Raw genomic sequence first — 25,262 nt, 5'->3', positions numbered from 1 at the left:
GAATGCTATTAAGCGTGCTTGTGCATATCACCCAGAGGCTTTCTCTCTTCCCAGAGTGAATTTAAAACAACTGCTTCACATCAGGTCAAATTTCACATACTTGGGGGATTCATCGATTACCTAGAGCACCTCACCTGATCTGCTTTTATGCGCATTCATAAAAAGGAGGCGGTGGGAGATGCATTAATAGTTTTCATGAGGTGCTACGGCCTAAGATCTGGAGATGATATGAATTATGCTCTGTGTTAAAGCCTTCTTTATTGTCCTGGGAGGAAGAAACGAGACATATCATACGTGTTTTTTTGGAGCAGAGGAACGTTTGATTCACTACTCAGGAGGCGGTTGGTTGTGTTTCACAGCCAAGGTTTATTTTGGTTCTAGTTCATTATTGCTGTGCACGCTGCAGGTGAGGAAGTGTGCAACTTTTAAGAGTTTCTTGAACCCTTGGAAGAAAGGAGGGAAAGGAGGGAGGTGAGCACCTCTTACGTTCCAGGCACCTTTTACTCCTTGTCTGACAATCCCATGAGATAGGTTACTGCACTGGGCCCATTTACAGGTAAGGAAATAGGCTCAGAGAAATGAAGTAACTGACTACAACTAATTAGCCAAGTAAAAGTCTAAAGCTCCCAGAGTTTGTTCCATTTTATGAGTGTGTGTGTGTATAAAGAAAACCAGGACAGTGCTTCTGAGGGTTGAAAATGCCCTGATGAGGTTGGGTAAAGGGACTGCAGCAGACATCTGCGGGTTCAAAGGAATGGCTGCATCCTAGGCTAGTGTTATAACGCTGATTATGAGGATGATCCCAAGACATGCAGAAGAGTCTAAGATGGGAACCAGTCACGTGACACCAATTCCAAAGAAATATAGACTCTGTTTTAAGAAACCTGTCAACATATTTTTAAAGTCCTAGGCTGGAAGTCAGAAGGTCTGGGTTCTCATCTTGGTTTGACAACAGGGTGACGAAGCCACTCGAGCAGGTCACCCCGTGTCCTTGAGCATTTCTTCCCCTTAAAATAAAATGGGGTTTTGCAATGAGATCTCTAAAGCCCCTTTGAGTTAAAGCTCTGTGGCTCCATCTGTAAAATGCTTACCTTAACTTAATATAACAGCTCATTCCCCAGTGAGGGATAAATGAGGTGTTACCAGGCTGCCTTGTAAGGTTCTTGCACATGTTTCATCTCTTTCAACTAGAAGGTGAGTTCTTGGGGGGCTGGAATGTGTCTTCTGTCTGGCACCCAGCACATGTCAATAACTGTTGAGTAGACTGTATGAGTGAAAGGCAGAATGGATCTTATCATTCCTGATGCAATGTTAAAGGACATGGACTTAGGAATCAGAAAGATCTGAATTTTCATATAGCTTCACTTTGAACCTTGTTTTCCAAGTTTATAAAATGGGAGCAATAACACCTACCTCTCAGGGTTGTATTATCACCAAGTTAAGTGTTTTTATTGAAAGGAAGACCAAAAACAGAATATATAACCATCCTAAAGGGTACAATTCTCCCCTTAATTAATATCCTTGTTAGGCTAGCAGCTGCTGTGTGCAGGTACCTGTGTTCACTCAACTAGCATCTTTGAGGAATTGCTAAGTGAAGAGTACAATGCTAATCACTGGAAAGAGACTATCAGAAAGAATATTTACCAAGTACCCAAACATACTATATGTCCAGCACTTTTCTGCACTAGCTCTGGGAGGTAGGAATTGCTCCTCCCATACCAAAGATAAGAAAGCCATGCTCAGAGAGGTTGAATAACTGGCTGAAGGTCAAACAACTGGTAGAGACTAGCAGATGTGACAAAATCAGAGGGTTTAACGCACTATAGTGAAAATGCTGAATAACTTGAGCATTTCAATGCTCAGCAAGCTCCAGCCAACCACAAGGTAGAGTGAGGAGGCGGGTGGGGAAGGAGGAGAGGCCACCTTAACTAATTATAGCACACAGGTCAAAATCAAGGTGGAGTTCATTTATAAGAGGGAGGAGGAGGAAAAAACTAACATATTTGTTCACTCAAATGCAAAAAAAGAGGTTGATTAAGGGACTTAATTAGAAAATAACATTTAAAGAATCCTTCAAAAATGCTTCCCTTCTTACAAAAACATCAAATGATTTCTCGTTCCTGCAATTTTTAAAAACTGGGTTGGAAATGTGTCCTAGGCATCTATGATATCATCATTCTCCCATTGTTACGGAGCCCACGGAAGAGGCTCTCATGCATCAGGAAGAGCGGTTACCCCAGACATGCTTGAGCCCCCAGGCTCAGACAGCTGGAGAAGGAAGGGGAGTTCTCGGAGGCACTCAATGCCCCAGTGCAAAAGGATCTGAGTATGTTTAGGCCATGGTTTCCAGTCTGCAGAATACAGAAGTACGTAGGGATTGTGCTACAAATACTTGCTCCTCTCATTTTCAATGCCATCCAGTATTCCCTGAAGAGCTTTTTTCTGAATACAAGTCCTGTGAGAATTTAAGAGGGTTCCATGGTCAAAGAGCTTTGGGAAACACTGGGAAACTTCTCTCTTTAGAGAATCACATGGCACATTATCAAGTTAATGGCTCTGAGAACTCCTGCAATAAGGCATCTCTTTAACGTTCTTCCTATTTCTTTGTCCATGGAACCCCTCCTTCAAGTAGCACCTATGAACACCCGGCAGAGCTAGTTCTCTTTGGGATACTTTTAAAGATGATCCTCTCCCATCTGGGTTATCGCAACTGCCTCCAGGCTCACTTCTTTACAACTGGTCAGTCCCTGATTATCAATTGATCACCCTTAATCAAAAACCCTCCATGGCTCCATACTATCTACAGAGTTAAGTGTGAACTCGAGCTTGATGGTCAAGATACTCCTTCACGCAGCTTTAAATGACAACCACAGGTGACTCCTTCCTATTATCTACCCTCTGGCCCCCTGACCATTCATTCACCTTAGGCCCTAGCCTTTTAAAAAACTTTTTATTTTGAAATAATTTTGTATTTACCTACAAGTTATGAAAATAGAACAGAGTTCCTGTGTACTTTCCCCCAGCATCTCCCCCATGGTAACACCAGCCTTTTCTAAATGTTACTCATCACTTCCGACCTTGGATTACCACTCATGATCATGTCTTCAAGGGCCACGTCCATGTCTGATTCAACTTTGCATCTTTCCCAGAACCTGACACTAAGTATAGATCAATTAGGTACAAACGCTCAGTAGTTCCCAGACTTTTGCATTTCATAGTAAAGTTAAAAAAAAAAAAAGTCAAAAACAAATATAACAGAACCTGCTCGTCACTGCGTCACTGAAAAAGGGCTATTTCCATAAGAAGGGCAATGTTAAGAATAAGAGACAATCCTGATAACGCATCATTCTGATTGTGTCTTCTGCAGCAAGCAGAACCCTTGTGGACAGGCACAGCAGAGAATTACCTGGTGACCCCTGTGTTAGCTAAAGCCATGGTAAAGGGAACAAGGAGGGTGCCCCAGCTTTCCAGCACTTTCAGATCTGTGATGAGGGGTTTGGGGACTTGTGTACTAAACGTAGCTCCAACCGAGCTTGGACTATAAGTACTCATAGCATTGCCACACAAGACTTTTCCTTGTTTTTTATGGCAAAGACAGAAGCGTTTGGGGCTAATTAAGCACAGAAATTTCATTCGGAACTAAAAGTCTATTTGGAATTCTCAATTCTCCCTTCTGGTGCTAACACCTTGCCCCTGTCTAGATGGTAAACACATTTCTGTGCACATACGTCTCTCATCTTGGGGCTGGAGTCCACATGGCTGCAGTGACTGTCTACAAGCAGATAAGGGTAAAAGGAAATCACACATTTCATGGCCCCCCACTGTTTCCTGTCTCTTCTTCTACCTCAGCTGGAACGGAGATGAAATTTCCTGCAATACTCAGCCTCCAGAGGAACACTTCTCTCTCTACATATGACTGAGCCTTTCATCGGGTTTAAGAAGCCAGAATCGTCTCCAATGCAGAGCTGACCATGTCAGGGCTCCTCAATGGCTCACCACTGCCTACTGGAATTACGCTCAGACTTTTCAGCATGATCCTCTATGCCCTTCACACAGTGGCCCCAAAGGTCTTTCCAGCTCCTCTTTGCGGAGGAAGGAGTGTGGTGTTAGCCACTTCATAACGATGTCTTGCTCTTTCCTCCCCTTGTGCCTTTGTTCATGGTGTTCCCCGTACCCGAAAAACCTTTCCCTGCTCTGTCTGCCTGGAGAACTCACGTTTATTCTGTAAGAATCAGCACAAGTGCCAATTCTTGACTGCAGCTTCCCTGGCCCCGCCCCCCAAGACAGAATTAATCTCTCTGTTCCCACAGCAGCCTGTACTATCAGTAAAATGGGTTAATAACTACCTGCTTCATGGAGTTGCAAGGTTTAAGTGTCAATATACATAAGGCATTTAGAACATTCCATAGCACTTAACAAATGTGTCATTATAATTGCTGTTGTTGGAACTTCCCGGGTGGCACGGTGGTTAAGACTCCACACTCCCAATGCAGGGGGCACGGGTTTGATCCCCGGTCAGGGGACTAGATCCCACATGCATGCCACAACTAAGGGGCCTGCCCTCCACAACTAAGATGCGGTACAACCGAATAAATAAAATATTAATTTAAAAAACTGTTGTTGCTGATGTTTTTGTTAAAAACATTTTAAAAAACCTGCTTATATATTTTTATGCCCTGCGAGGCTATGAGCTCATAAAGGGTACGGGCTAGGTTCCTCTAAATCTCTTATCCGCAGCACCTGGCACACAATGTCAGCTATAAACTGGGAGTCAAAGAAGTTAATTTTCTTTTGACTCTAAAATAACATTTTCACTAGAAAATGTATGCATAAAGGAGAAAAGTATAAAGGAAAAAACCAAAAATCTATCACAACCAGAACACTTCGAAATAACCACTGTTAACACTCCCTAGTCTATTTCCTTCTAGTCTTTTCTTATACATACATAAACATATACTTATCAAATTAGTTTCAGACTGTATATACTGTTTTCTATCCAACTTTTTTCCCACTTACTGTTACACTATGAGTTTTTTCACATCTTTAATATTATTTGAAAACACGATTTCAAAGGCTATCTAAAACTTTGTCGTATGGACAGAAGATAATGCTATTTTACCAACTTTCTATTCTTGGACAGCCAAGTTGTTTTCAGTTTTTCTGCTTTTGAAAATATTTCTCAGTTAGTTGTAAGCTCTGCTAAGGGGCAGACTAAGTCCCAGATTAAACAGACCCTCACCCTACCCCCACCCCCTTAAGAGTAGAGGTCTGGTCTAGAAAAAGCAGAGGATGAATCCTCTTTCCAGGAGCTGATTTAAGTATCTCTTGGAAGGATAGCAGACAAGCTTGGACGAGCTCACTCACGAGGCTGACCTGAGAGTGGGCTCGGGCTGAAGTTAGTCTCGTCTCCCTCCCATCCCCCCTCCATTCTAGGTCCCATTAACATTCCTCCTGGGAGACGGCAGTTACAGAGGACAAACAAGCATTGTTGGGACTCAAGGGCTCCGAGAATGAGCCCTGTAACAGGAGCCCCACCAGCTTGGATACAGCCGGGCAGGTCACCTTGGGGACGCCCTGGTGACAGATGAAAGTGCATCTCAGAGCACTGGATTGTGTTTCCAGGGCACAGGTGTGGGGAGATTACCTTTCTGACAAGCCAAGCACTTACCCCAATCTCTACAGCTGCTTTCTCTTCTTTCTCCGGTCCCAGCATCAGAAATAGCACCCTCAAGCCACGGTCCGTTAAAGCCACAAGCTGTCTTCACCTGAGCCCCTTTGCCGAAGAGTTACCAAAAGATCCCGACAAATTGCCTCACTTTGTCAAGTGAAAGAGTGAACACACACGCTGCACTGGGAGTGCCTGGGCAGGCGTGTCCCCTCCAGCCAGGGGAGCCATGACGCTCTTGCCGGGAGCCCTTGGTGTGGTGGCTGCAAAGACATGAGCTCTGGCCCCAGACCCCTGCAGGCTTGCCACTTGCTCGCTGCCTGACCGGAGGCAAACTGCTTGATCTCTCTGAGCCTCAGCTGCCTCACCTGTGAAGAGGGCACAATGCTGGCCTCCCAGAATCGCTGTGATGATTAAACGAGACCAGACACGTGAAAGCACTTAGCACCACGTGTGCCTGGCAAAGGAGCTCCTGCAGAAAAACGCAGAGCTGTGAGAGGGGCCGGGCGTGCCTGAGGAACAGGAAAGCGGCACACTGCAGAGCTGGCAGATGGGCCGACATGCCAAGGCCTGGGGACCTGCCTAAGACACTTAAGCCGGCTGCCAGCAGTGGAGGGTGAGGGTAGGCTTGGCAACACCCACTGGGACGTGACTTGAAAGCAGCCTGGTCTCAGGGCCGGGAGGCAGGAAGGTGAGCCCTGGCAGGGCGCCCGCTGGGACCCCACTTGAAGCAGCTGCTGGGGCAGGGCGGCCAGAGGAACACAAACCACTTGGCTCTTGGTGCCCACCCCAGTGTGCTGTACAATCCAGAGCAGGCTCTCCCCGCAGCCCGAGGCTGCCCCGACCCACTCTCACCTCACAAAGCTGTCCCTGAAGCCGGTGGGGAGTTGACTCCGACAGAACACAGACTACATTCTTGGCCTGTCTTGAACCAGATTTCTTGCTGTTAAGATTCAGCATTTCCTGAGCATCTACTACATGCCTGCACTGTGCTGATGCTTCCGTACACGTGATCTCAGTGGGTCCCCAGGACGATCCCGTGAAGTCATTATTCCCATTCCTGAGCGGCGGTGAAACTCGGGGTGACGAGGTCTTTTAAACATGGACAAGCATGGCGTCAGCCCTGGGGTGAGGCGACGGAGAGCCAGGCCTCACCGGCTGGCACTGCTCTAGTGCAAAGGCTGACCCGCCTGCCCTTTCTCAAATGCCTTATTTGTTCACGAGGGCGAACTCTGTGGGCAGTACTCAGGGGAGCTGATCCTCTGGGATCCCGCGGGTGAAAGAAAGGACCGGCTCATTCTTGGGTCTCCCATGCACCAGGATGCCTGCTCATCTCTCCACAGATACTACCTAACTCAGTCCTGCCAATTGCACCCCTGCTCCCCGAGCTAAGAACTATTATCCCTATTTTTACGAAAGACAAAAATAAGGCTCAGAGAGGGAGACAGATCGTCCAGTGCTATGCGGCTAGACACTGGAGAAGCTGTAATGTGAGGCCAGTGCTGGCTGGCTCCAAAATCTGTGCCCTTCCTCAAAAGCCTGTGTCTTTCCAAGAGAATCCCTGTAAGGCTGAAAGTGCGCGGGGCCTTCAAGGTGCACTGGGAGCTGTGAGCAGACTTTTAAACCTGATGAAACTCTCCCCTCAAGAGTTGGCACAAGAGCCTGTGAGGGTCTCGAGGGCACACTATTTCTTCCCACCCCAGAAATCTGCATCTGCTGCTAGGTCCCCAAAGGGGACCTTAGCTAAAGATCCTTAATGAGTGTGTACCTTTCAGACAACAAACACTACTCTGTTCCCAGTCCCCAGGCGGCAGCTCCCAAGCTGGGGCAGGAGGCCCCAAGGAAGGGGGTGACTTCACACCTCAATTTTTAGGCAATTTTTTAGTCCTGGAAAAGGCATGTTCTAAAGCTTCCAATCCAAGAAGGACCTTGACTCTTGAAAGAGGGAGACAGAAAAGGAAAGGAACCCTAATGAGGGGGTGAGGGGTTGGGAGTGGTGTGACCAGCAGACTCTTATCCCAAGGGATGCAGAGATGGGAACCATTCAACCCAACCTGCAAAGAAGCAGGAAACAAGTCCAGCCCCTTTCTACCCTCACCTGCCCTTTTTACATATGACTTCCTCTGCTTCAGTAGGAGAAATACACATTCAGCAAATACACATCATTTAACTGCCTGTCATAAATTCTCACCTGTCCAAAAGGATGGCGATCTTCAAGACATATTTGAAAACCATTTTTTTTTTCTAGTAGAGAAAGATATCTAGATCTTTAGTGATATTGTAGATGATGACCTGTTTGAAGGTCTTGACAATCCAGGTGTGCTACTTCAATGTGCAAAAATGCACAGTCAAGGATCCGGATGCCAAAACCAGAGTAAATTAAGGGTAGCAGATGGGAAGTAAATACTAGTTTTCTTTATCTCTTATTCTGTATTTACAATGTTCCCATTTACTAAATATTCTATTTACCAAGTATTTGAGTAATAACGTCCTCTGTTTTCATAGAGCTTTTCGGGAAAATGCCTAGTGATCCTCCTGGTTTGAGAGAGTGCTCCTGGGGCTGCCTTCCTAGACCTCCCTTTGTGCAGCACTCATGCTTCCATGTGCCTTATCTCCTAGGAGCCACATGACAGGCTGCAGAGGCCGGCAGAACAGGGTTGTTTTCTTTTTCTTTTTTTTTTTTTTTAATTCCTTTAGAGATAAGGAAAGTAAGGGCCAAGGAGGTAGAGTAACTTTCCAGTGTCACATGGCCAATAAGGGGCAGGGCTGGGATTGGAAGTAAAAACCTGCCTAGGATGAATTGGCTGACACCGCAGTGATGCAAATTAAAATGCTGAAGCAGTATGGGGCTCTCCATCCTGATTCAGGTAGAAATAAAAAGCAAGGAACCTGATTCTGGCCCACACTCACCTGCCCATCTCTAGCTGTGTTGGCCAAAAGAAACAGGCCAAGGAAGGTTATCTCCCTTGCCTGACTCATGTCTAGGTACCTAGGCTCTGAACAGACCAGGTTGCCCTATCAGAAGGGGCTCTGAAATAACATATTGAAGTTCCTTCTCATCCTCAGTGTCCTCTCGGCCCCATCAAACCAGCGGTAGCTTGAAGGGATAGGCTAAGAGACTGCTTCAAAAGGGCAGAAATCACAGTGCATTTTCATCATCCATTGGAAGGTCTGCAGGGCAGGGCTTTTGATGTCAGTTGGCTGCCCTTGATCTGTCATTCCTGGTACAAAAGAACAACTCTTGAGAGGCAGGTTTGGGTATCAGGGGCCTTCCTGGTCTTCTCAGATTCAGTACTAATTGCAGCTCTGTTCACTGAATGCTCATTATTTGCTAGATGCCCGGCTAAGAGCTCTCCATAAAGTACGTTGATTCCTCGCTCATCCAGCTAGGTTGGTATTATTATACCTTATCACACAGATGAAGTGACCAAGGCTCAGAATGGATTACTAATCTGCCTGGTCACTCTGTCACTGGGATTTGATCCCAGGCCTATCTGACCTCAAAGCCTATCCACCCTTTTACGAAAAACTCTTAAGAGGACAAAAGCAAATTATTTTCCTGTGACTTTCCATGCAATTTCTCTTCCATTAAGAACTGTACTTTGGCTACCTTTTGGATAAAGACAAGAGTAATTTTGGATACACTTTTCTTCATGATCAAAATAAGACAACTATTTGCTACAGATCTCTATGCATTTGAAACACTCTGATGTAATCAATAAGACCATATTTATAGAAGCACCTACTGTGTGTACAGGCTCCATGCACTCAGTGACGACACACCTATATGGGCTGGGCAGCCCTGTAATAAATGTTGTCTATAAATAACCAAGAGGCTGAAGCCCAGAGAGGGGAACCCATTTGCCCAAGGCCACACAGCTTCAGGGCTCAGACTCAGAAACCAGGACTTCCCGGCCACAGCAGAACCCTCCCAACCACAGGATTCAGCAGCTTCTGTGTTGGATTGGATTGTGGTCTGGGTTCAAGGTGGGAAATGGGGCGGGGGTGGAGCGTTTGGGAGCCTGGCCAAGGGCTGGAAAAGCAAAAGGAGATGGAAAAGGTTTCATTCCCAAACGCTGCCTCCCTAGAAAACTTTAAACAGAAAAGTTTGCCTTTACAATCTGGAGGAGTGTTTCATGTTTCAGCTCACGTTGAACTGTTTTATGCTTTAGCTATAAACCTCCGACAAGGAGGGTGCAGGGGCAAGGCTGGCCCAACTTTAACTATGGCGGTGCCATCGTAAAGCTCAGGTTATGAGGATCACGTCTAGTGCCAAGGCAGTTTAACAAGTATGAAGGCACATAATTCCTTCCAGTTGTCCTGCCTCAGCACAGAAGGGCTGGTCCTGGGGTGCGGCTGCGTGCACTCCGGCCAATGTGGTTCCCTTCACTGGCTCCAGCGCCTCGCGGAAGTCCCCTCCACGCCCAGGAAGGGCCTGTTTTATCACAACTGCTAAACTATCAATTTTCTGTAAAGGTTCAGAGGGTTTCTGTATTTTGAGTTCCCAAAGGGGGTAAGGAATCGGACTACAAAGAGTGCCCACAATTCACCCATCCCAAGAATTCTTCCCCAAAACTCAGTTGCTATCATCTAATCTCTCCCCAACCCAAGTTAAATCTCCTCCACTTTTTATTTTGATAACTTTAAACCCTACAGAAAAGTCGAAATGACAGTATAAAAATACCCATATACTCTTCATGTAAATCTGCCAATTGTTAATATGTTGCCATGTGGCTTTATCTCTCGCTATATATATAAAAAATTTTTTCTGACCATTTGACAGTTGCAGACATCAAGACACTTTCCATCAGCATGCGACTCCTAAGAACAAGGATATTCTCCCATATAACCACAATATCATGATCACAGCTGAGAAACATGAACAATTATATAACATAATATCGCCTAGCACACATATATGCCATATTTTAAAAACTCCCTAATTCTTCCCCAAATGCCTTCTTTAAAGCCTTAAAAAAAACTTAGGATCCAATCAAGATTCAAGTGTTGCATTTGGCTGTTACATTTTTTTTAGCCTCTTTGAATCTAGGGGAGCCTCCCACCTACCCCTACTGTTCTATTTCCTCTTTTTTTCCCCCATGATATTAACCTTATTTGAAAGTCCAGGCCAGTTGCCCGACAGACTGTCCTATATTCTGGATGTGTTGCTTTCTCATAATTAGACTCAGGTTAAACATTTTAGGCAAGTACATCTCATGCATGATGGAACGTACTTCTTATTACTTTATGATAATGACCACGAAGTTTGGTCACTTGTTCAGGTGACGATTCCTGATCTCCCCACTGTAAAAGAACCTTTTTCTTTTGTAACATGTAAGCAATCTGTGACACAAAGTCTAATCTGTTAGAATCAGTTAATTGAACTGTTTCTGCCCTCTCACCTCCCATCCATCTTCCTCTGGCTTTAGACTCCACACCCTGAAAATGCCCTCACCAAGGTCACCAGGAGCCATCTAAATGCCAAAGTCAGCAGGCATGTCTCACGTTTGCATTCTTGAACCCTCAGAGCAGGAACCGATGTTAGTGCTTGGGTCCCTCTGTGAGGGCGTGACCTTTGTCTTATGTCTTACTCCAAGGCCTACCTCAGTGCTTGGCACATAGTAGGTGCTTAAGAAATCTGTGTAGAATGAATCAATGAATCCATACGCTAAGAAAAAATCAGGACTGGGATTCAGAAGGCCTGGCTTCAAATCTAGCTCTGCCACCCTTCACACAAGGAAAGGGTTGATTTAAATCAGTGGTTTTCATACTTTGAAAAAAAACAGGTTTCATATTAGAAGTGTTCTTTAAAGAGGATCTTACTCAGAAGCAAATGTAGGCATCTGACAAAAGGAAGCTGCTTTGGTTGAAGCAGGTGGTGAAGGCCGCCTGATGGACCTCACTGGAGTGGGGGGTTGGGGGAGGGTCAGAGAGGGTCAAGAAGGAGGGAAAGAGATAGATTCTCGTAGGTCCTGACTGCCAGCCTAAGATGCCTGAGCTGTAATCCGTAGCGTTAGGTTTCAGTGGTGAAAGGGGCTGCTGGGAAAATCTGCCCGGTCACTGTGGGCCTGATGCACCTGGGGGCACAGAGCTAGGAAAGCACAGGCCGAGCGGGAAGTCAGAAATGATCCTTTGTCCCCTCCCCGTCTCAGTTTCCTCCTCTGGAGTCCTTTGTCCCTAGAATGCCCTTTGAGTCTTTCTCCCCCATTATTCCGCGTGTTCCTCCTTGCTAGGTGAGGGCGGTGCATCACAAGATGAAGAGCAGGGTTAGCAGACAGCAGAGGGGGCAGAGGCCTCCTGAGCTCTGAGGGACTCGGCCATTTGCTGAGTGGTTCGCTGAGCTGAGAAGCTTGCCCATTGTCCAGGCTTTAAAGAGACACTGCCCCTTACCATTAACCCAACTTGGGACAAAGGCCATCACCAGCTCAGACAAATAAGCTGCTTAGCCAGACCTCATGCATCATCTTGTCACCCACGCAGGGGCCCAACAGGGGTATCTTGAAAGAGTTAAGAGCCAGAGTGCAACTCAGTGATTTCCATTCTGGGGGGCTCTGGCCAGGGGGTGGGGATTGCTGACGAAATATGCATGCAGCCTCCTCCTCAGCACGGGGGCGAGGTGAGGGCGAAAGAAATCTCTCATCTGTTGGGGAGGCTCCCTGAGACCTTCGGCTTCCAGAGGGTTGTCAAGAAAGGGGGGTGACGGCTGTCAGATGAGGGAGGGCAGCCCAGTGGGAAGAAAAGAGGCTGGGTGGAGGCCGGCACACCTGGGATGTGTGGCCTTGGGCAGGTTACTGTACCTTTCTGAGGCTATGTTCCGTAAATCAATAACCAGAACAACGATAACAGTAATAGCAGTTTCCATTTCTACTTTTTTTTTTTTTCCATTTAAGACTTTATAATAACCAAGTACTTTGCCAAGTACTTCACATACATTATTTCATATTGAATTCTAACAACACTATCAAGTAGATACTATTATGATCCCTATTTTATACATGAGGAAAAATGGAAACTCAGAGGTTAAATCATTTACTACAGGTCTCCGCTAGCAGTGAGTGGCAGAGCTAAAATTCAAACCTGCGCTCTTTAGAGCCCACCAGCCATACAGATTCAGCAGGGTGCTAAACACCTATTTTAGCACCTGGCGCCCTGCAGGTGCACAGTAATGGGATTTCCTCTTCTGTTACACAGTCCAAAGGTGTGTCAGGCCCTTTTTGGTTCCTGAGGCTGCACCTGCCACCGTCACCTCCTCTTGATGGGCTCTGAAATTAGACGTGTACAGAGCAGTACACCTGCCTTCAGTCCACGCCACTCACTCCATCCCCACCTCAAACCCCAGGAAAATCGGGTCTTCTAAAGAGGCTGCTCCCTGGCGGTGGGAAGGGGGGAGGGTGGAGACCGGCCCTGCCACACTAGCTCTTTCTCCATAGAGAGGAAGCCAGACTTGCCTTCCACCACTGCCCCCTGCAGAGGACCCCCGTGCTCCCCTCCTGTGTCCCCTCCCACATGTCTACACACGGAGGAAACAGATGGTGTCTGATCAGAACTCCTCAGTACAGGACCCCTGGAAAAGTCTGCTGAATGAATGAATGAATGAATGTTTGAGGAGGACAGAGTGAGCGAGCTCTGGTGTCTCTTCCTCTTTTATAAGGACACCAGTTCCTTCAGATCAGGGCTCTACCCTTAAGACCTCATATAACCTTAATCACCTCCTTACAGGACCTTCCTCCAATGCAGTCACACAATGGGTTAGGGCTTCAGCCTATGAATTTGGGGTGCGGGACACAATTCAGTCCATAGCAGCCTTACAGATCCATAAAACTAAAGCCACTTCTGGGCAGAGCTCCTTGGGAGTTACCCTCTTTCTCCAGGAGGATCCCCTGAGCCTCCCAGTTTGCACTAAACCTCTGTAGCCCCACACACCCTGGCACACTCCCCTACCTTGCTCCCCTCACTGATGCCTGCTTTAGGGCAGAGCTGCTTAGGTGTGTATCTCTCTCCTCAACAGCCAGCGGGTGAGAGGATGTTTTCTATTCTCCATGGGACCTGGCACACAGTAAGTCTTTAATAATACTTTGCTGAATTGAATTGGTTCTGAAGGGTAAACAAGCTTCATTTCTTCCCATATCATTCCAAATCAGAAAGATCTTCACCAGTTCTCCCTCTAAATTAATGAGTTGTGTTCTGAAGCCTTTGCTCCCAAGATCGTCAGCTATTCATCAGAAGTCCTGTTCTGGGTACCAGTAATGTCCTCTGTCCCCTCAAGAACCATGTTAGTTTGCTGTGGCCACAGCTCCCTAGTGGGACCATGGAAGTAAGCAGCTTGAGAGAGTGGGAGGGCCTCTGTGAAGAAGGGCCTTGGCCACCAAGCTGAGGAGATAGGTCCTGAACCGCCAGTGGTGGGAAACAAGTAGCGGGTCCCTGCAAGGGCTCTATGATAGGGGTCTGGGCTTTGAAGGATCACCATGGGACAGTGTGAAGATGGATTAAAGGAGGAGATGGGAGGGAGGGAGGCCAGTGAGGATGCTACGGCAGTGGTCCAGGGGAGAGAAGACATAGTAGTAAACATTTAGGCTAAGGGGAGCAGAATTTTGCAAAACTAGCAAATTCAGTATTCTCTCAACTTCCATTTTTGCTTATTCTCAGATGACAGCAGCTAAGTGATCACAACTTCAATTTTGATCAGATAATCTCCTCACTGACTCAAAACTCCATTCTTTGCCCAAGATTAGAAGGGGAGACCAGTCAACACTCAGCACCCCCTGTAATCTCAGTGTCTTAGATGTTATCCTATCTCACTGTTGAAACAACCCCCAGACTGCTACTTGTATGCCCACTTTACACATGGGCAACTGGGTGAGAGAGGTGAGGTCACACAGCTAACGGGGAGGGGAACTTGGTTCATAACAAGTGTATATTCCCCCAGAGCCTCTGCTGGGGCAGCTAAAAAGAGGTTTCTGGAAGTACAGGGATATGTATTATTGTTAGCCCGTGCAGCAGCTTCCCAGAGAGGGAGTGAAGTGTAAATGAATTACCAGTCATTTTCCTCTCTTTTCAACTCTGCGGGGGAGGCCAGCTGACCAGAAGGAAAAGACATCACAGTGTTTTATCTGGTACTGAATATCACACACAATCCTGGAACTGTGGGGAATGGCCAGCAGCACAGGGAGCTCTGCAAGGAGGGCCGAGGTTCTGTTTCCAAAACCCCATATGCTATGTTTGTTTAGCTGCTGCCTTGGGCTCACTCTCCCACCCTAAATCTCTGGAAATCACCCAGGAGGAGGGGGATTAAAGCTCAGGACTCGGGGACAGACCTATTAATTGCTATACCTCCTCCAATCCTGGAGGGGTGGGAGTGTAGGAATCTGCCTTCCTTCCAGAGATATCTGGCCAAAATCTTTTGGGTTCTAGAAAGGGAGTAAGGAAACTAACATTCATTGAGCACCTATTACGCAATCACCATGCTAGAAGCCTTGCCCATAGTTTCTCATAGACACAACAATTTTGTGAAGTACTATTAAAACCAACGTCCAGGGCTTCCCTGGTGGCACAGTGGTTGAGAGTCCGCCTGCCGATGCAGGGGACGCGGGTTCGTGCCCCGGTCCAGGAAGATCCCACATGCCACGGAGCTGCTAGGCCCATGAGCCATGGCCGCTGAGCCTGCGCGTCCGGAGCCTGTGCTCCGCAACGGGAGAGGCCGCAGCGGTGAGAGGCCCGCGTACCGCAAAAAAACAAAACAAACAAACAAAAAAAACCAACGTCCATTTTACAGAGGAAACTGAGGCCCAGAGAGGTTAAGCAAGTTTCCCAAGGCCACACAGCACAGCAAGGATCTGTAGACCTCTGTAACCTATCTTTCCTTCCCATGGCTCCATATAGTGCTGTTTCTGTTTTCCTTCTAGCTTCGGTCCTTTTAGGTCATTTAAAGCAGAGGGAATTTTTTTTAGTTGTTTAATCTCAGATACCTTTATAAATAATGGCAGTTCAGAAGGAGAGGGAGGAGGGGAGAAAGGAGAGGAAGGAGAGGGAGAAGAGGAAGCCACATGGTTTCCTGGTCCAAACTGGAGGTATTAACCAGTAATGCAGGATCCAGCTGAGCTCAAAGCACCCAGCTCAGACCTGATGACAGGGGCAGAGGGCAGGAGGCTGCCAAGGGGAGGGTGGGAACAGATCGCTCAGAAAAGACCACATTTAGGAAAGGGAAGGAGGGGAGGTTCTGGGAGCAGCAAGAGATGTTTATTCTCAAGGTGAGCAGGCCGTGGGGTGTAGCATTAAAAGCCTAGACAGAGTTCTGGAAAAAGCCATGGAGCCATGCATCCCATGGGCATGGTTTTAGGTGGTGTACAGTGAGAGCAGACATTAAATCACACTGAATCACGTGCAGGATAGCCTCCATCCGCTTTCAACCTTTTTGATGATGTCAAGGAGGAAATCTCAGTTTGGTACTTGTGTGTTTTAAATACCTAACGCTTGCCCATGTCCCTATTCAACAAAGAGAAGCAAATCTCTGCATCCTAGAGCACACCTAATCTCACCAGAACATGATAACCAGCTTTCACTGTATTTATTTTTACAGCTACCTTCTATTTATGGCAAGTGAATTGCCACAGTAATATACAATTTCCTTTTAAAATAACTAAGTTCACTTAGGTTAAAAAAAAAGTTCGGAAAAGGAGGCAGTTTAAAGGAAAGGAAAGGAAATGGCAGGTAGGTGGGCACACTGCTATAGTGCAGACTCTGACAGTGACACACAAAGGAACAAGCTTGGGAAATGTTGATCTGATCAAGTCCTCCCACTGCCTGGACTAGAGAGCCAAGGAACCAGAGGACAAGGCTCTGGAGGTCACACGGCAGGTCAGAGGCAGAGCTGGGCTCACAAGGCAGGTCTGCTGCTCTCCGGCATGTGCTTCCTCCCAAGCAGGTTTCCAGGATGGCTCATGAGGGCTGACGGAGAGGCTTCTCCAGGGGAGGCTTATAACTGGAAAACTCAGCTTATGTGGATGGCAGTGGCCCTTGCAGGTTGGATCACCAACTGTGAGCAAATCTAAAACTGGCCCAAAGAAGCTGGTAGCCAAAGGGGCAGCTCTCTGCCCAGCTGCTTCCCTCTCTCCTACCAGGTTCCCTACATTCGGCCAACCTCACAGCACTGTGCTGTGGATCCAAGGAGATGGTGGAGGTGAACGTACTCAGGGAATGCAAGGCTTATGAAAACGTGAGGTACGCTAATCTCCCAAGCTCTCCTTAGCCTCCTTCCAGGTGCCTCTTCAACAGTCTGCGCCCCGAAGTGTCAGGAGATGCTTGAAGATGTGGTCTGGTGTCCACAAGGGCCCCTTGGAGCAGGCCACTAACATGTCCACAGGGACACACACCAGGCTTAGCTTCCAGATGGAAAAAGCCCGGACACACGGCTAATGTGCCTTCCTCGAGGGGTGGTCTAGGAATTACTTGATCCAATCAAGCCAGACACCAAAAATGTTATTTTTATTCCTTTTAATGCCATGGCATTTGGGGAAATTAGTGGAAAAGGAGCTGTAATCGTGTCACGTGAGTGACTAATTAGAGGGCCCTGGTTTTCCCAGGATGTTCGGTTACATTAATTCAAAACGTGACCTGTTTATTTTGCAGGGTCAGGAAGAAGCCCTACCTCCTAGAAAGCCAATGTGGCAATTAAATTAGAGTCACCAGAGTTTGCCTGAGGTAACATATGAAAAAGGGCTTGGTGAGCTGTACAAAAACACAAGTGACCCCTGTGTGGTTGTGCCCACTGCTCCCACTTAGGGGGGCATAATTGCCTGCCCCTGGCGGGAGGCTGCAGATGACGGCTTTCCCGGTGGAAGGAGGTACCTGGTAAGGTGGAAAGGGCACTGGAGTCTGGGGCCATACATCGAATCGTGACTCTGCACTGGGGCAAATCACTTCATCTCTGCGGATTTCTAGTTATATCACGCATGCGGCTCACTGTACTATTCCTAGGGAGGTGGTTGTGTGTGTGTGTGCGTGTGCGTGTGTTGGAGGTGGGCTGGTGAAAAAGAGGAAGAGAGAATATCAACTTTTTTTCATTTTTGATTTTAGCACCTACAGGTGCTCAGCTGTGATGATACAGCCTCGGACAAGGCCTCCCTCAAGGAATTTGTAGTCTAAGTTGGAAATCAGATATGGGGACATTCAGGTTCCCAGACTGTTAGGGAGGCATCTGTAAAGAAGACAGCAGGGCATCAAAGAAAGGGGAGGTCCATACAACCAAAGGGCTGTCAGGAAAGTTTCCTTAAGAACTCAGAGTTGCCGGGTTCTAGGCTTTGGAGAATTGAGCAGTCGGCCTCTCTCCTCCTGAACTCCCAGGCCTGAGAGTCAGCCAGCCTGCTGGCGCTCGCCTCCTGAGCCCCCATGTCTATACCAGAGGGGCTTGGCCTTTCCAAGCAGTCATTACAGATAAACATAGAGCTTCCCAGTCAGCAACTTGCACCTGTATCATGCCTTCTAGTTACCAAGCTTTCTAGTTATCTCTATGACTATTCTGTTACTAAATCTTTCTGAGTCATGGGACATCCCCCAACCCTGCCCATTTAAGAAAAGGCACGATTCAGGATCACCATCCTTTAGCCACCGTTCCAAAAATCTCAAAACTCTAAGACTGAAAGGTTTTTTCTTTCTTAATTGTTTAAGACTGAAAGTTTTTTTTTTAAGTCATTATTGAATTTGTTACAATATTGCTTCTGTTTTATGTCCTGGTTTTTTTTGGCTGTGAGTCATGGGGGATCTTCACTCTCCAACCAGGGATGGAAACTGCACCCCCTGCATTGGAAGGTGAAGTCTTAACCACTGGGCCACCAGGGAAGTCCTAAGACTGAAAGTTTTATCAAAACTGTTCTGGTTGCAAAACCTGACCTGAACTGACATGTATCTCAGTCTTTTTTTTTTTTTTTTTTAATCTTACCAGTGTAACTGTTCATATGTTTGACTGCAGAAATATCAATGTATTTGATTACCGTGGGCCATCCCAGCACTCTGGGAATGCTAGGAAAGACACAGTATGTGTACTGTATTTTATTCCTTAAATCTAAAAATTTCTGAATTCTAAAATGCATCTGACTCCAAGGGCTTCATTTAAGGGATTCTTGACCCTATAGATTAAATACCTATTTTATAGGATCTTTCTGCTTAGAGTCCCCTTCACCCCTCATCTGTTTGGAAAACATCTGCAAACATTTCAAATGTCATTGTGGATGAAGGCAGGAAAGAAGGAAGAAATCAATTTGTCTTGCTCCTAGGAGTTTAGGTACTTAACTTCTTGACATAGCTGGTGTAGGGATTTATTTACCAACAAGGGTCTTTTGATGCAAGAGAGTTGCGAAGAGCAGTGAACAAAAATACCTGAAAACTTCACGTGCCCCTATGTCCTTGTCCCTTGGGACTTGGGCAACATACAGACCCAAGCACTGTGGTTGGCATGGAACAACTAACACAGGTTCCATGAAATTCACAGGGAAAGGAGACAAAAGCCTCACTGGATACTTCTCGATAGTAGGAAACAGGCACAATTTTGCCTTCTGATTTCACAAACTGACTTCAAAGGACCCTGGCTGACTCCCTCGGGAATCTGGATAGGTTCCAAATTAAGTTGAATCTTTTGTTTTGTTTTGTTTTAAGAAAACACTCTTGGAAGGAGCTCGCATACATAGCAGTGTTTCCCATTTAGAAAGAAAAATAAACACTCCTCCACTGGATTGGAAGTCAAAACAAAATAATCCCAGCTGCTTAAGACCTGAGAAAGTCAATGAAACTGCCAAACAGCAGTGATGTTGACCAGTGTCACCAGCCTGAGAAATCTGTAAGGTGAGGCAGAAGGGCCCAGAATAGGGGGAAAAGGGAAAAGAAGCCACGGACGGCCTAGCATCCAGGGCTTGGCTCTCATGAAGCAGCACCACAATTTAGTGTCTAAGTCATTGGCCTGATGCATCTTCGAAACTCCCACATGCTCACCAAAACACAACCGAAAGATTTCACTCAATGGCTTCAAACAGACTTGGGATTCAAATCTGGTTCTATGACTTAGAAGCTGTGTGATTTCGGGGAAGTTACTTAATCTCTCTGGCCTGCTATTGCCTCAATGAGACTAAAAATGGCTATGACACAGGACAGACATGAAGATTCAATGAGATTCCCTGAGATCTCATGATTTAATGAGATTAAACGCCTCTCACATAACAGGGGCTTCATCAAGGTTTGTGAGGTGAGTACTAGGAATCTAACAACTAGTAATTTTTTTTAAAAATCAGCTTTTCTTTGGTGGACTTCCCCTTATCTTCTCCAGCTTCCTACTAAGAAGACAGAAATAACAGAATCTGGTATTGAAAACAAAACAAAAAATTTGGGTGGGGCTCTAGAATCAGGTAGGCTTGAGTGTTGAGTCTCTGCCTGGGCCTCGGTTTCCTGAACAGAGACAAACAGAAGCTCAAAAAAAAAAGAACGCATGCAAAGAAAAGACTTCTACGTGGAAGGTGCTCATTACATGTAAATTCTCCCACCTGCTCCTACCTCACCTCGGCTTTTAGAAACAGCTTTCTCTGAGCTATTTATTCCCCAACCCTCTTAAATATTAACCACCAAGGTTTTAAAGCCCTTTCACTTAAGACTTTAGACGACAACAATTCACGGCACATTTAATATTTATTCTGAAAAGTTTCTGTGGCGGTAGGGACAAAGATCTACTTAATCCGAACCACTTCCTTAGGTTCTCGGCTATGACAAGTTGCTATTTTAGTGAAATCTTTCTTTACATCTATCAGTGATTTCTAGATGGTTATCCTTGGGGCGGATTAGGATTTTGAGGACAGAAAGAGCTGCTTCCCCTGTTTTCTTCTCTGTGATGCCCCACGCGGCCTCCGTGCTCTTTACATGGGATTTTCGCAGGGCGGTTCTGGGCACCACGGGCCGGGGAGCGCAGCCCTGGCAGGAGCAGACACAGCTGGACGCAGAGGGCCTCTGGGAGCCACTGGAGCGTGCAGCTCAGCTCCCGGAAGGCTGCTTCTCAAAGGGTCAGCCCTCAGAGGAGGGTGCTGAGTCAGCTCCCGCCAAAGGAAACTTCATTTTCACCCTTTAGGCGCCCGAGGGGCTGCCTTTGTCATTTAAAATACCTTCTGAAAGAAGTCTCTGGGGAAGCAGGCCTGTAAAGGAGCCAGAGCAATTAACCCATTTAGGGTGGTCTTTAAAGTCTTCAAGTGGTGGAAGGGAATGGAGGGGTGGAGATAGGGAAGGGAGACAGGGACCTTGCGTCCTTTACCTTGTTGAACTCCATAGCGACCCCGGGAGGTTTTTCCCATTTCACCTGCGGAGCAGCTGAGGCTCTGAGAGGTTAGGTCCTGTGTCCAGGCTCGCATCTCTTGAGACCCAATTTCGGAAGAGTTGACTATGGCTCTGCTCTCTTGGCTGCACTGTGGTCCTTACACAGTTTGTACTGCTTGCTCACCCCTTCATTCCCACTCATTAATTATCACTACATAAAAGGTATCTGCAAGGCCATGCACCAAACTGTTAAACGTGGCTATCTCTGGGAGGAGGAATTACAAGAGAACTTCACTTGTTGCCTTTCTGCATTATTTGAATGTTAGCAGGCATTGTTACTTTTATAACTGACAGAAACAATAGAGATAATCCCATTAAAATAATTTCACATTTTTCCATGAAAAAAAAATCATACGAAACTTAACAAACATTTATTGGGCACACTATGTAGGAGGGCCCACTCATCCTCACTTGCTAGGGCTGGGTCCATGCCAATACCAGCACGCCCTTTGGCTCATAGAAGACCCCTCAGTTTGGGGTTTCAGGGGACAGGAAGGTGGCAGGCAGAGTCTACCTGTGGGGCGACACTCACTGGCTCTCTCATGACCCACCAAACCCAGAGCAGCAGATCACTAAGGACCCAGACTCTCCCTTCAGGCGTGGGACACATTTATTACCAACCTTTAGAGTGACACACTCAGAGCAAGGCTCCAGGGGAGGACTCTGAAGTGCCTCTAGGTCCCCTGGGGAGCAGGGGTACAGAGGAGTGTAGCTGAGCAGACAGCTATAGGCCAAAGTCCCCCCATCTTCCCTGCACATCAATAATGCAGTAATGCCATCAATTTGCTGCAGAACTTGCAACAACGTGATTGCTCTTATTCAGTTAATTAGCAAAGGGTGAGATTAAGGACTTTAATCTCCCGCCTTCTCTTTTACCTACAAGGCTTATTTACTTAGAAATGAACAAAGAATATCACTATATATATATATATATATATATATATATATATTTTCCCAAGTAAATCTTAAGAAGGCTACTGGCTGACACACCTGTCAGCATCACACAACACTAGGAAAATCAGAGTACCTTAGAAATTGCTCCATCATTGGCAAGATGGGGAAACTGAGGCCTGAAGAGGGACAGTGACTGGCCAAGGACAAATAGCCAGTGAGCTACAGAGCTGGGCCTGGAACCCATTCCAGGTTCCTATTTCTCTGCATACTTTAAAACATAGGCAGCTAAAAGCTCTAGAGGAGCAATGACACTGACCCACCAAAAGGACAATGCCACCCTCAGGAGCACAGATGGACAAGGCCCTGGAGGATGGTTTGGTCACAGATAATGCAGGGCTCAAGATCCTGTCAGAGGGACTTCCCTGGTGGTGCAGTGGTTAAGACTCCGCGCTCCCAATGCAGGGGGCCCGGGTTCGATCCCTGGTCAGGGAACTAGATCCCACATGCTGCAACTAAGAGTTCTTAGAAATTGCTCCATCATTGGCAAGATGGGGAAACTGAGGCCTGAAGAGGGACAGTGACTGGCCAAGGACAAATAGCCAGTGAGCTACAGAGCTGGGCCTGGAACCCATTCCAGGTTCCTATTTCTCTGCATACTTTAAAACATAGGCAGCTAAAAGCTCTAGAGGAGCAATGACACTGACCCACCAAAAGGACAATGCCACCCTCAGGAGCACAGATGGACAAGGCCCTGGAGGATGGTTTGGTCACAGATAATGCAGGGCTCAAGATCCTGTCAGAGGGACTTCCCTGGTGGTGCAGTGGTTAAGACTCCGCGCTCCCAATGCAGGGGGCCCGGGTTCGATCCCTGGTCAGGGAACTAGATCCCACATGCTGCAACTAAGAGTCCGCATGCCACAACTAAGGAGCCGGCAAGCTGCAACTAAGGAGCCCGCCTGCTGCAACTAAGGAGCCCGTCTGCCGCAACTAAGACCTGGCACAACCAAATAAATAAATAAATAAAATAAGTAAATATTTTTAAAAAATAGATCCTGTCAGAAGAGAGACACAGATGTAGAGAACAAATGTATGGATACCAAGGGGGAAAGGGGTGGGGGCCGTGGGAGGAATTAGGAGATTGGGATTGACACATATACACTATTGATACTATGTATAAAATAGATAACTAATAAGAACATACTGTATAGTACAGGGAACTCTACTCAATGCACTGTGGTGACCTAAATGGGAGGGAAATGCAAAAAAAAGAGGGGATATATGTATATGTATAACTGATTCATTTTGCTGTACATCAGAAACCAACACAACATTGTAAAGCAACTATACTCCAATAAAAATTAATTTTAAAAAAATAGGGACTTCCCTGGTGGCACAGTGGTTGAGAATCCGCCTGCCAATGCAGGGGGCACGGGTTCGAATCCGCCTGCCAATGCAGGGGACACGGGTTCGATCCCTGGTCCAGGAAGATCCCACATGCCGCGGAGCAACTAAGCCCATGCGCCACAACTACTGAGCCTGCGCTCTAGAGCCCACGAGCCACAACTACTGAGCCCACGTGCCACACCTACTGAAGTCTGCGTGCCTAGAGCCTGTGTTCCTCAACGAGAGAAACCACGGCAATGAGAAGCCCGCGCACCACAACAGAGTAGCCCCCGCTTGCTGCAACCAGAGAAAGCCCGCGTGCGGCAACAAAGACCCAACACAGCCAAAAATAAATAAATAAATTTATATAAATAAATAAATAGATAGATAGATAAATAAATAAATAAATAAAAATTAAAAAGAAGAGAACCATCAAGGCCAAAGACCTCCTCCCTGAGTCTCAAAGAGGACAGAGGCTGGCTCAGGTCACTTACCATGTGGCCTTCTACACCCTTCCAAGGTTAATGCCTATTTACTGTCCAGGTTCCTAGGTGTAAAAGAGCTGGGGGCAGGATCCCACCAGCTCCCCACCTTGGGTCCTTTGTCCATGTTTTCCCTCTGCCTGGAATGTCGTGGGTTATTAAAGCCCTTGGTTATCCCTACCTGGCACACCCTACTAATTCTTTCAGATCCAGTGAACGCCTCCTCCAGGAAGCATTTCCTGATTTCCTCAGGCGCCGTGGAGGCTCTTCTCCTCAGTCACCTCCACACCAGGTTCCTACCTCCCTTATCACCTTGGGCTGTAATGATCCCAAGAGAAAAGAAGTCTGACATTCTCTGAGCATTATTAAGTGTCAGGCAGTATGGTGGGAGCTTTCACATACAGGCTCTCTATAACTTCCCTGGAGGGAGGTGGATGGCGACTGTGACCATGACTAACCTTTACTAAACTCCTTCTCTATCCCAGGCCCTGTGACGAGCCCTCATCACGAGCTGGGTATCATACTGCCCACGTTATACTTGCTTAAGGAAACAAGCTTAGAGGCAATATGCCCTATCCAAAGTCCCACAGCAATAAAGCTTCTATTTAATGCAAAGATGTCTGATTGCAGAGCCCATGGATCCTGCCTTATATCTCTCTGAATCTCTGCCTCCTTCTCCAGAACTTGGCCTGAAATTTAGTGCCACATAGGCACTTATGAATAAATGTTTGCAAAATCAACACGCAACCTACAATATTAAGTGGGGAAAGTCTCATTTCCTTTCCTCTTCTTCGATAATCAGGAAATCATGGGCCACTAGGGAGATTCCAGGTTACATCACATATATCACCCCAACCCCCTTGTAGGCTTGAATCCCTTCCAGGCTTTGAACTCTTGCAAAGAAGTGGACTGGCCACTGCTAGACACAGAGACGGTAAGCACCTTGGCCCAGGTCACACAGCACCTGACGGGGGGCTAAAACCTGTGTCTGCTGGCTCCTGGTCAGCCTGGAGTTTGGAGCTATTGCATCGTACTGCCCCCCGCCCCCCAACACACACACCTCTTCTCCTTAAGAGAGTCGGGGGGGGGGCAGAGCTTAGAAGAGGCGTGTGATTATGGGCAGATCCATGCTTAAGCCCAGTGGCTCTCTCTGCAGACAGCATTCAGCTCTGCAGCTGCCTGGGTCTCCAGGGGTCCCGTCTCTGGGCAGTGTGAAAGTCCAAGAACTTCCAAAGCCAGGAGCCTTTCTCTCAGCTTTCTCAGGGTCAGTGGGGAAACGATCATACTGGTCTCTTAGGCAGGGTTCTGAGGAAGATCCAATAAAGCAACATGTGACAGTGGCTGGCACAGTCCCTGGCACATAGTAAGTAGTCAGTCGGTGCTATGTTCATTGTAACCATTCTTTTCTTTTCTTTTCCGGTGTCTTTGTCTCAGTACCTTTGTCTTAATCAGGCTCCACCTGATTTTTCTGTCTCCTTGTGTCTGTCTGTGCATCT

The 25,262-nt window shown here is 46.9% G+C and overlaps 1 protein-coding gene across 1 annotated transcript in view; it reads right to left on the bottom strand.

The window, feature by feature from the left end:
* TENM4 (teneurin transmembrane protein 4) overlaps nucleotides 1-25,262 on the bottom strand; it is a 758,990-nt gene that overhangs the window by 279,003 nt on the left and 454,725 nt on the right. The window lies entirely within an intron of this gene.

Source organism: Physeter macrocephalus, chromosome 16, assembly GCF_002837175.3.
Source record: "Physeter macrocephalus isolate SW-GA chromosome 16, ASM283717v5, whole genome shotgun sequence".
Classification (NCBI taxonomy): domain Eukaryota; kingdom Metazoa; phylum Chordata; class Mammalia; order Artiodactyla; family Physeteridae; genus Physeter; species Physeter macrocephalus.
This window is presented reverse-complemented; position numbering and strand designations above follow the sequence as displayed.